This window comes from Lagopus muta, chromosome 6 (genome assembly GCF_023343835.1).
Source record: "Lagopus muta isolate bLagMut1 chromosome 6, bLagMut1 primary, whole genome shotgun sequence".
Lineage (NCBI taxonomy): Eukaryota > Metazoa > Chordata > Aves > Galliformes > Phasianidae > Lagopus > Lagopus muta.
The window spans coordinates 32,293,868-32,306,974 of NC_064438.1; the positions used below are offsets into that span (position 1 = coordinate 32,293,868).

General features: G+C 39.3%; 1 protein-coding gene across 4 annotated transcripts in view; it reads right to left on the reverse strand.

Moving 5' to 3' along the window:
* Positions 1-12,521, reverse strand: part of STXBP6 (syntaxin binding protein 6) — an 86,916-nt gene extending 74,395 nt beyond the window's left edge. Inside the window, exons 1-3 of one of the 4 annotated variants that reach the window (XM_048949341.1) lie at positions 12,168-12,521; positions 3,228-3,383; positions 2,477-2,611 (exon numbers count right to left, since the gene is read on the reverse strand). The gene's annotated coding sequence lies outside the window, so the exon portion shown is untranslated. The remainder of the gene's footprint in view (positions 1-2,476; positions 2,612-3,227; positions 3,384-12,167) is intronic. The other 3 variants (XM_048949340.1, XM_048949339.1, XM_048949342.1) reach the window with 3 other exon arrangements.
* Positions 12,522-13,107: the final 586 nt, after the last annotated feature.

Here is a 13,107-nt window from a genome sequence, read left to right on the forward strand (position 1 = left end):
CAAATGTATGTTGTATTCCTAAGTTTTGTAAACGCATCAACTACCACAAAGTATTTGAGAACCAGTAAGTCCAAGACAAAAAAAAATGAAGGCATACGTATAAACTTAAGTTGTTACTGGCCTTAGAATTGCCATAAAGTTCCTGCTCTTCCATTCTACAGTAATGTAGCTTTGTTAAGCAAACTGTGTACATTAGATTGAAGAGCAAATTCAAATGCTTACTGTCCTTGAGTTGCCTTTGCCACTACACAATAATATTATTTACTGCTTTGGTGTCTTCTCACAAGTGCAGTAAGAACAATTGAAACCTAGGAGTACCATGTGCTCATCTCTGGAGTTGTATTTGTGCAAAACAATTCTGTTCTGTTATTTGCTGAAAGGGAAGAAAAAATGGCTCAGCACAGAGATTTCTTAGACCAATTACAATTCAGTGAGATGTATAAAGAACTGTGTGAATGCAAGTTGAAGTCAAAAGGAAAGCATTCTTAAAACAAGTTTCATAGCTGTAAGATTTGATTATGATTTATGATTATGTAAGATTTGATTATTATTTGATTAGCTCTAAGATTTGATTATGACAGGCTTTAGGAACAGATTAACTTTTCAGCTCACAGCAGTTTCATGGAAAAAAATAACAGAAAAAAAAAAAAACCCACAGGAATTTGAAGATAAGAACTCAAGCTTTGAAAAAGATCAAGTTTTTCACATGGAGTATCAATGTGCAATACAGATTAAGAATAGATATCTGAGGAGCAATGCTGAACCAAAATATAAACAGACTATATCCAGCAAAACAAATGCAGCAGATTCACAGAATTACAATGCATGGAAGCTTCAAAAGGAAAATCACTAAACATGATCCATAAATGGATCTGATGTGCACATATCTATGCACACTTTCCTCTTCATTCTCTGCTACAGTAGCCGAACAAGATTTTCCAGAAATTTAGATGTTTTAGTCAAGGTTCCAACAGCACTGAAAGCTTTAATAAGTGGAATACTATCAGCATTACAGTACTTAAAAACATGCTTTGTCCCTGCTTATGTGATGAAGAGGAGTCAACAGAATCTTTAAAATTGCTCTGGTAGAGGAAAGAAAAGATAAAGACCTTTTGGATTTTATTGTATTTTTTTCAATCTCCAAAAAGTACAAAAGCAAACAAACAAATAGCAACAACAAAAACTCCTACTATACATTTGCCTCAACAAAGATACAAGCGTCTCATACACCAAGGAAACATTTCTTATGGAACTAGAATCATAGAACCTTCTGTCTTGCAAAGAAAATTTCACTCAGGAAGCATTTAAAGAAAAGGCAACTCTGGTAAAACCAGCACCTGTTAACATGAGGCACGTTATAGATTTGGCATGATATAAATATTATTCTGACAATTTCTTAAAAGGCTTTCATTTCATTATTACATGGATATTAATTTATAAAAAAAAAAAATCTGTATGATAGTTGCTTCTTAATCCACATGAAAGAGATTTTGAGATTAATAATGACAGAGATAAGTGCATTCTCTGTTTTTAGCTACTATTCCAAGTGATGTTTCATTCTCTCTTGAAAAAGCTATCTTTTATATGGCCATCTGCATAGTAAGTGAGAAAGAAAGGGGGAGGTTTTCCAAGCAGGGATGTTATCAGAAAAGTGTGGGTATAGCCCTAATAGACAGATGTCTATTTCATTATTTTAAGTTGCTCAATCAGCTTGACAATTCTAGCACCATTTATGCACTTGAGAGAGACAATTTGCTTACTGTGGGAAAGAAAAACAGAAATCTCATGAGAACTGAAGTATTTCCATCTGGAATCAAGCAAGGATACAGTGTTAATAAAATGCTTTTTGTCTCAGCTTTTGTCTTTAGTTCAAGGACGAAAAAAAAACCAAAAACAAAAAAACCCAAACAACAATTCTTTTACCATGACTTATATTATCAATCCAAAACATAACAGTGTTAAGGCCACGTTAGTTGTAAGTTCTTCTGTGTACTGAAAAAAGTGGAGCCCTGCAAAAACACTTCCTTGCATTCAGCACCATACTCTACATAACAGCAGATTTTTACAGATATGTGAAGCAACTCATATTTGAAGTCTAGTTTTCAAACTAAAAATCAAATATAAAATGCACACACACAAAATCTCTTCACATCCATTACATGCTGATTTTTTTTCTAAAAAAGCAGAGATCTTAAAAATAGATAAATTTATCAAAATTCAATCATTAATTTATGAATGTTACTCCAAAAGTAATGACTCCTATTTATTTCTATGGAAATTACAACAAATACAAAAAGCATAGTAATACTATTTGACAGAGCAAATTCTTAGCTACAAAACATCTTTTTCAACAGTCGCCACCATTAGCTATACATTTTCACCAGCGATGAAAAAGAGCTCATCAAACTCCACACCAGAGGAGGTGACACACTCTTTTAGAGCTGCTATGATCATGCTGTTGCTAGGATAATCTTACCGATGCAGTCCATCTTTCATCAGCCCAAAAAGATATCAGTCAGAAAATGCCAAATCCAGACTATACAATAGGCGTGGTAGGACAATCCTGCCAAGATTGGCAATGTGCTCCACAGAATTCAAATTGGCACTGGACCTGTTGAAAGAGAAGGGCAGTCTTTGCTGACTTGACTCTGGAAGTTGTAGCCTTCAAATTAGTCTGAGCCATGATGTCCCAGTCAGCGTTGATGGTTTGTTTGGGTTCCAGGAAACCCTGAAGGATCACCTTCTCTATTCCAAAAGACAGTGCACATCATTTTGCACAGCAACAGCCACATCTTGAACTTTCTCCTCAATGGAGAATTCACATCTTGCCACTCCATGTACTACCATTTTGCCTCTAACACACAGTTACAGACACTGCATCTTGTCATCATTAATGATATGATACAGAAAATATTTACCTTCAGCCTCATATTGGTTCAATAGGTCCTGACAAGCTTGCATACTGTGTTTATCCTGCTGTGATCATTTATAGGGTGCACTTGGCACAAATTCCAATATTCCAATAATGCTACCATTGTTTCCAATGCATCAAAACCAATATTCAGCTTTATACACAGTTCCCTGGTCATGATCTGCTGATTCATGCACGTGAACTTATTGAGACGCTCTTCATTCTACAGTGTGATACCTGTGCATGGCCATCCAAAACATGACTCATGTTTCACATTCCTCTTTCCACTGCTAAAATGCACCACCTACCACCTTACCATTCTCACATGCACAGTTTTACTCCCATAAACATTCAGCAAGTGTTGATGAATGTCAGTGGGTGCCATTTCTTTCACATGGAGGAATGACACATCTTTGCTTCATATGTGCTTCCAGATCAGATGCCATTTGTTGGAGGGTCCCTCTGCTGCCATCTGTTACATGGTAACAAAATACAACAGAATATTGGCAAGAAGGTTCATCCTCAATCACCATATTACCAACATCCGCCTCTGATGTCATGGGCCAACATAACAAAGAGCATCCCTTGTATGTTAAAATAATTTGATAATAGTTACAAATAGATATTTTCTTAATGGACTATTTTTAATTATGATAAAGACGTTACCAGACGTTACGTCCAAAGCCTTTTATAATGCTCAGACCTCCTGGAACAAGTAAATAAGCAAACCAGAGGAGGAGACTGCCTTTCAATGTCCTGTATCTCGTGATACAAACAATCTTGGAATGAGATTAATTTCTACTTTCAATCAAAAATTAGAAGATAGCTAATGGATCTATTTCTCTTGCCTTTGAATCTGCATTGATTCAATTTTAAGCTTATAGAGTACTTTGCATTGTATTGAAATACATATTGCGTTACATATGCAAGCACCTGTCTTGGAGACAAACAACCACTCAATTACACAAATTTATCTTTTTCTTACTGTTAGTGAACTTTTATTCCTACATTCTCCTTCCCACACTGGAACACACTGGCCTTTTTTCTCCAGTATAGCAGAAGCAACCATTAGTTACCTATTTCACATTGAACTCCAGTGATATCCTTTTACCCTGCATTCCAAATGCAGTTTCTTATTCTGTGCATACTTTTTCCAGCTTTTCATTAAAGGACTTTCTGGAAAAAGCTATCCAGTTCTGCTAATTCAAATGTGTTTGTTTTTAACAGCCATTATTTACTCAGTGAGTGTAAAGTATTTCACATCTCCTTCCATAGTGCAGCATAGCTGGAAAGACACAGAATGTACCACAGTGTTATCTCCAGAACACTTTCATTTCGTCCCTTATCACTAACAACTTATTGTCTCATGTAAAGAATGTAACTCTCAGAAGAATCCAAAAAATTTTATGAAAGGGAACAGATGTGAAAAGCGCAGAGAAAGGAAGAACTAGAAAAGAAGTAACATTCCCCTCTCTGCAGAATATGCATTGCTTACAAGTTGGACTGAAAGATAAGAATGAAATTATAAGAAATGTTGAATGAACAGGTGATGTTATAAAAGCAGAAAATGTTGTGAGAGAAATTAGGCAGAATAACACACAGTCATGACCAGGTCATGGAAATAATCCTTTTTGAGGAGGACAGCTGAACCAGTGCTAATGGTTCCATAATGAGATAAACATCTCCATCAGCTTTCACACTTTAATTGTTGAAAAGACTACTCACATCCTGATTTGCTCATGTTCCAGAGGTACTGAATTCTCACCTCTTTTCATATTGACCATGTTTGTAAGGAAGACAACTGTACTTTCTCAAAGTTTTATAGTATCTCCTTGTCTCTTTCAAAACACTTCATTCAGAAGAACTTATAATACATTGCATCACAGTTCAGGTTCTGCTTTTCTGACCTCAGGGAAGCTCATACAATGAAATAAGAATTATTTCTCCCTCTCTCCCAGCAAAACACACATACATATATATAAATACATATATACACACATGTATGTGTGCATTCACACATATACACACATGCATGTATGTATATATACGTGTATATTTCGCTGGGAGAGTAAAAAACAAATTTACAAATGTGTACCATATATACTTTGTGTGTATATGTATACACACACACACACACATTCCTTTCAGTCTTTCAGAACAAGATTCTCTAGCAAAACCACAAGGGAAAGAAACTGTCACCTCTGTCTCATGCTGTCATCTTGGAAGAGATGGTGTTTTGAAGTTGAAACAAAAAGGCAAAAATGATGATAAGCTTTCTTATCAAAACTGAGCACATCTGGAATATCAGAAAAGCCTATGTTGCAAGAACATGCAATACATCCACATAGTGAAGTGAACATACAGAAAGATAGTTCTGGATTTATTGGTTTATAAACAGCAGGAAGTGAATAAATGTGTTTATTTAACTATGGGTGCCAAATCAGGATAAGGTCCATAAGAAATATCCTCATCTAAGCATTCACATGGGTGACTTTTATAACTGCACCTGTGAAATACGTTTCCTTCTTGTGCAGACAGGTTACCTACACAAAGTATGTCAAACTGCAGAGCAAGGCATAACAGATGTACTCAAAGGAAGGCAGGAAATATGATAGTCCCTAGACGTCATTGCCATTTTTACTGTAAAACCTAACTGACTTTTTTATAAAATGCAAAGGGGAAAAAGTTTATATTATCAACAGAGTAGAATTCTACATGGCGTAAATCTACAGCTTCAAATACACACGGAGATCAAGTCTTTCACTGAATTGCTTAAGATAAAACTAAAGTCCTATACACTGGCAATCTACAAATATGGAAATAGAAAATGGATTATGAACACAGGTTTACCACTGAAGTATAGCGTGACCTTAAATAACTCTCTTTATGTCATTTATTTCAGCAATAAATTGGGGTTAACCACACTCAGTACACAGATGTATTGAAAAATCTCAGCAGTTGAAAGTGCTTGTGCAACCAAGTGGCACACTTCTGAGTACTAGGACAGCATTACTGGCGTTGCACAGCTGCATTCCTCAGCCCCATTAATCCTCCAGAGGAAGTCTGTAGGGAAGCCCCACATAGCATTCCAAGTGCAACCCGGATTACTGGCAACATCTTCCTCCACTGTTCACAGTAAATAAATAGAAAACAAAGAACAAATTCCAAAATATATGAAGTTAGCTTTTGAATGAGTAACAACACTACTTCTGCACACAGAAAATAGCATTGAAATTTCTTCATGGTTTTGAGTATATAATTTGATAATTGCTTATCATTCACATCAGCTATTGTCGTTTGAAATAAGCAGTTAACCACTATATAACTCAGCATCTTTACAATGCACTGCCTCACAAGTTTCTATAGGGGATAAACTTCAAGTAAATGAATGTCTGATATTCCTGGAGAATTCCAATTTGTTACTTTTTAGTTTTACATTTGGTCAAGGAAGATGTAGTCAGAAGTCACCTTGGCAAACATAACACAAATCTGTGGCTCCTGAAGGGGCCACCAGTGTTGAGGGAGCTGGCAGAAATGATTGCCAAGGCATTCACTATCGTATTTCAAAAGTCACGGAAAATGGAAGAGGTATCTGAATGCTGGAGGAAAGAGTCTAGTCTTGTTCACATCTTTATCGGTGACCTGGATGAAGGGATAGAATGCACCCTCAGCAAGTTTGCTGATGATACAAAGCTGGAAGGAGAGGCTGACATTCAGTGGCTGAAGAAGAATGTGCTTCCATTTAGAGTGAACTGGACAGGATGGAAAGTTGGGCAGAGATGAACTTTACAGGCTTCAACAAGGACAAGTACAGATCCTACACCTGGGGAGGAATAATCACATGCGTTGACACAGGTTAGGAAGTGACCTGCTGAGAAAGAGATCAGCAGAGAAATTCCTACGTGTCCTGGTGGACAGCAGGTTGCCCATGAGCCAGCAGTGTGCTCTTGTGGCCAAGAAGGCCAGTGGCATCCTAGGGTGCATCAAAAACACGTCCAGCAGGTTGAGGGAGGTGATCTTCTCCCTTTACTCTGCACTGGTGAGGCCACAACTGGAGTTCTGTGTGTCCAATACTGGGCTTCTCAGTGTGAGAAAAACAAGGAACTTGCAGAGGGAGTCCAATGGAAGGCCACAGAGATGATTAAGGGCCTGGAGCTTCTCTCTTATGAGAAAAGGCTGAGAGACCTGGGACTGCTTAACCTGGAGAAGACTGATTGGAGAGACCTTACCAATGCACATATATATATCCACAGGGCAGGGGTCAAGTGGATGGGGCCACGCTCTTCTCAGTGGTGTCTAGGAATAGTACAAGAAGCAGCGGGCACAAACTAGACCACAGGAAGTTCCTTGCAAACACGAGGGAAAAAAAAAATACTTTGAGGGTGATAAAGTACTCAGACTGGAATTGTGGATTCCTCTTCTCTAGAGATATTCAAAACCCACATGGACACTTTCCTGTGAAACCTACTGTAGGGAACATGCTTTAGCAGGGGGGTTGGACTAGATGATCTCCAGATGTTCCTTCCAATCCCTACAGTTCTGTGATTTACCTGAATATGCTCAGAGTAGAGTAAGTTCCCAAAAAAGCTAATGGTGAGGAAGGGGAAGCAGAGCTGCAAGCCTTCTTGTCACCCACCTAATATCAGTGCAAGAGCACTGTAATTAGCCCTGAGTGACACCAGGATCAAGCTATACATAATTTCAGACCTATGCACTCTCATGCAGAAGTAGTCATTTTTGTAAAAAGAATGAATCAGTAGGTCAATACAAAAGTAACTAGGAGTAGGATTGGATATACCTGAAAATATCACAAAAGATTAACAAGGCCCATCATGTGCACCTATTCTCCCACCCCAAAGTATTACCACTTCTTTCAAAAATACCAATCACCAAAAAAATAAATCTATTTTGCTTAATGTGGCTAAAACTAATATGTATGTGTATGTATATTATATGAAGTATGTCTTTTTTCTTTTATGGAAAAAAGCAAATAGTAATGAAGACAGCAGCTCTCAGCTGTTATCTTTAAAGTTCTCTCTTTAGGAAGTTAAGATTAGTAGTTTATAAAGAAAAAAAGTTTAAAAAGCTTCTAGTTTGATATATTTTAACTACATACTTCTTTTTTTTCTTTTTTTTTTTTTTCTTCAAGTGCTGAAACACTGTTAAACAATGTAACAGAATCTGGAACTACCTGATTTTTACTTAATTTTTCTGAGAATCTAAGGGTGCCATGTACTTAGCTCACATTTACTAGATTCCTTAAAGTATAGGCTTTTAGTTTCTTATTCCTTTATAAGCTGATACATTATTCTTCTGTCAGATAAGTGGTTAGATTGAAAATACCATAAGAGACACGGGCTTTACTTTTATTTTGATGTATTAAATGTGAAATCCCATATAGGCTTTAAAAATAAATCACTGCTCCCAACATCATCCTGACAAACTTAATTGATCAATGAAGTCTCTTTCCTTCATAAAGCTTTCCCAGCACAAACATCAAGAGATATCACCAAGCAATTGATCTGCAGGCAGGACCAGGCCCAAGAACTTAGCACCAACTTTGTGCATAAAGGAAGACCACTGGCTGAGAAACAGTCAGCATCACCTAACACAGTGCAGTCACAAAACTGTACTTTTTATTTCCAAATCACATGAAAGTTATTTCTGTCCATGCCACTTACTGAAGTAATGCCATAACTACTCTGTGAAGCACTACAACGCTCTGATTGATGCCCTCAAGGCTCCTGACTATTTCCACTGACTAGACAGGAAGCACAGACACCACAGATCTTTATGCAATGCAGTGTAAGCTCACAACATAATGCAAGGAAAGACCTGACATATAAGGCTCAAGTTTTAAGCACAGACTGACGTAGAAATGAGCAACCTCCTAAGATCCAAGTTGTCATGGTAAGAAAAATCCTTTGTCTTAAATTTGGTTATTTCAAGAATAGACAATATACTATAACCTAGCATTTGATAAATTCATGTCACCTAGTCTTGTGTTAACATGTTGAAACATTGTCTGAAACCTATCTAAACTCACAGGAGATAGAAAACTAAAACAGCATCACCTGATGAGGCATATCCAGATGCTCTGATCATGACCCAGTGAAATCAACTACAGCTTTCTCCTGAATTTTCCTACAAGTTAAGCTAAATCTTCAAAAACTGAATTTCAGTAATGAATTTCTATATGCATAATTCAGGCCCCAGTAAACTGAAATTGTTCTGAACAAAGTAACCTTAGCCTGCTAGTAGAACATACCCAAATCAGTTTGTAGCACAGAAAAAAATAAAATAAAAATAAAAATGGGAACTATTTAAATGTTGAGTTTGTATTGTATTTTTCAAAATACTAACCCTACACACTACCAGTGATGATAGTGATACAGTGTTGAACTACTTTTTGCTTGTACCAACACTCACTTCTTAATGGGTGCAAGTTTGTATATCCAAAATTTAAAAGAACAATTGATGTGAAGGATTTCACTTTCCACAGTTCAGATTTTAGTATTTTTTCATATTTTTTGTATTTTTTCATATTTTATAACATTCTAGATTTTTTTTTTTCCAGTAAATGCAGTACTGCATGCAGCAGTCAGAAAAAGTGTATTAATGAATGTGCTTGCACATCTGGCTACAGTACAAGTTCAACCATTTTTCAAATCCTCAACATTGCCAGCAACTGCCAATCAAGGACTGAGAAAATTAAGTGTTTTCTTGAAGGACTTGATTTGTCTCTGTATACACATTAGCTAGAGTGTTACTGTTTGGCTAAAAACAGGCTAAATTAATTTGTAGTCAATCATCATCTTATCCAGATCCACTGTCTTCCAAAACTGCGAATAAAACACTTTTGCAGAACCCTGGCAATGCCAGTTTACCAGCTGTACACTGAAAAGGAACATTAAGATACAGAAGAAAAGAGAAGTGGAGAACAAATGCACTATTATTCAGACAGCTTATCTCCTCCAAAAAACAGACCTATGGTTACTCCTCTTTAGAATCAGTCTTTATTGAATTCCATTCATATTACAGAAATACAAGGCATCTATGTTCCATACAGTTTAAAAACTGCACATTTTTGAAAAAAGTATATATAAAATTTACACTCCAATCCATTAATAGTACAAGTACAAAAGCTATCTGCTGAGGAACTCTTCCTATTTAAGAAGTAAGCTTACACTATAAATAGCTTAAGTAATAAAAACAAATTTAGTTAGGAGGGAACAAAACTTCATACTGAGGATTTTACAGTTAGCTGATTTTCATATCATCCTTACTTTCTAAAAAGTCACAAATGTGCAAAAGAAAGTGAGATATCTGACTCCACACTTGTAGAAGTGTGGAAGAAAAAAAACATAAATATTTATCCTTGAGCCTTCTATAGCACGCACAACTGCATTCTTGTCACACTTCCCTAACTCAAGGTGTTCAGATCCAGTCTGCATATAGAGGGTACACTCAGAAATGTGAAGATAAATCAAATGGAGATGAAAATCAGTGGTGAGTTATAACAAACTGTTTCCAAAGCAAACACTCAGGGCTAAAAGATCTCCTACTTTGCATAGCACAGATCCTCAGAGAATTTTTTCACCCAGCAATTCCTTCAGCTGGGGAAGCAATTACAATAAAGAGACTTGGGCTAAACTCTTAAAACAGTGTTTTTACCCTGCTCAGAAAATGCCTTTGTTTTCCTTTATATTTGCTGCATCTTTAAAGGTAGCAGCCAACTTTTAAAGCTTATTTTTAATGTGAATCAGGAATGTGCAGAAGGGAAATCAACGTGGCATGGCTACACCTAACAACAACCTCCTGGTGAAAGGGCTCTAAAACACTGTGCTGAAAGAGGTCTTCTCTCTTGCAATTTACCAGGTCGATTATCACCAGTTCCAAGGGAGAATCATGTCCCCTAGGGGCAAGAAGCTGTAAAATTGCATTTCACAGGGGAGGTGGGGGGGTGGGAAAAAAAAAATGCACAAAAATGCTGATCATCAGAATTATTCACCCTCAAACTATCTCAGGTATTTATTTCTTGTTCATTCCTTCAGAACCCACTATACTTGGGAGTCCTTAAGGACTCCTTAAAACCAACAACTATGCTTACAGAAAAATTCAAGAGTTAATAGGTGTTTGGAAATCAGAGATATGGAAAAATAATAATAAAATATGACTTTTAAAGTAGCAGCAAAGTTCTGCTTCACTAATCTCTGTTTACCCCTCTTTTGAGATGGAAGCAGCAGGATGCCAAGATCCTTCCTTTAGTCAGATGCTGCAGCTTTGAGTAGCTGAGGCAATGGTAGGAGAACTAGGGTCCTGCATTACCATCTTCCAGTATTTCACAACAAAGAAGGACACAGTCCTTCTACAGTCCTGCCCTCACTAATGTCAAACACAGAGAGATGCCAGATGATTTCCACCACGAGTGAGAATTCTTCACTCTTAAAAGGAATGTTATGGGACTGTGGATGCCATTCAAGCAATGAGAAGATATTTCTGACTCATAAAAGAGAAATAGCCAAGCTGAAAATGTACTAAAAGCTTGTACTTACAGAAAGACAGAGAGCTTTTACAAGAGAAGGAATTCACCCAACATAAACTCCTCCAGTTGCCTGACAGAGGACAAATGTGATAGATAGCACGTTTCTCTAAATTACGGTAAATATTCCCTTGAACTTCAGGCTCCACCAGCATCGGTGCCACCCAACAGGAGAAAGAAGCCAGACAACCGAACTTTAACTTTCCATTAACAAAGCCGGCAGTAACAGAAAGCAGGATAGGCAGTGATGGCGGCTTCCCCGGACTATAAGGTTTATTCCCTAACACATTACGCTGAAGAAGATCAGAAGAAACACTTTACATTTTCTATCCGGCTTTCCGTCACTTTTCAGTACTCTGAAAGCCTCACCGAGAAGAGCGACGGGGATGCGCGCGGGTGAGGGTCGGTGCCGGCGAGAAACCCCCCGCCGGGCAGAGCAACACCGCCCCGCCCGTAGCAGCGCTGCCAGACCCGCACCCGCCCCCCGACCCACGTCGCCCGGCCTCCTCGCTCCGGCGAGGTGCGAGATGAGGTACCGGCGCGGAGTTAGTCGCTGACTCGCAGCCCACTTCCCTACAGCTCCTCTGGTGCACTTCCCAGCCCCAGCAGCTCGGCTGCGGCTCAGCCCCCGCACCGCACAAGGCGGGCAGCCAAGCCCCTCCACCCCTCCCTGCGGCCACCGTGGCCCGCGGACTACCGCCGCCTTCCGCTCACCTTCCTGCAGGCGGGATCTCTCTCCTCTACTCGTTGCAGCGGCGCGGGCGCCGTTGAGCGTCCAGCGGTGAGCTCCGTGAGCGCCGAGCCGTACCGCACGGAGCCCCAGCGGCGGCAGCCGCCGCGCTGCCAGCGCTAAGGCGTGAGGGCGGCCCCACGTGCGCCCGTTGCACCAATCGGCTCCGCCCGCCACCGTCCCGGGCCGCCCGCAAACCGGGCGCGGTGGCGGCCCCCGGCCGGGCGCTGGTTTGGGAAGTAGGGGAAAGCGAAACGCTGGGCTGGGAGTTTTGGATCTCCGGACGGGAGGGAACAAAGTAACCCTAGGCAGAGAGCGTCCCGAGGCGGCTTCAGGGCCCGAAACAAGGGCTGAGGGAGTTGAAACGGACAAGGCTCTGAAGTGGAGCGCATTTATAAAGCAGCCCTTCAGTTTGCCGAGAACTGAAATGTGTTCGCGGCTTGTCAAAGAATAGCAGCAGTGTAGGAGTGGCTCTAGCTTTTCTAAATGGTCCAAAAATAGAACAGCGCTACAGCAGCAAAGGGAACCCTTTGCCAGGAGAGCAAGAGCGGCTGGTGCAGCTTGGGACTTCTTGAAAGGCACAACCATAGCATTTTATAAAGCATCAGACCTCAGCTAAATTGTAACAGAGCACCACACACAAAGAGTGCAACTGGAAGCAAATGTTGCCCCTGTACTCTGCTCCTGATTTGAGGTGTCCAGTCTCCATGTCACACTTCCGGCAGCACTGCGCTCACTGTGGCCACACTTAACAACAACAATTTGAGATGAGAACATGCACTCTAAACATACCAAATATTTTTTGTACTGTCGTTTGTGATGTTTACAACTTTGCATTGTTGTATGATTGTTAACAGGAACTGTAATCAGTTTCTGTTATTTATTGACATTGCACTGTAGGTTGGTGAGTTGCTGTGTGTGCAG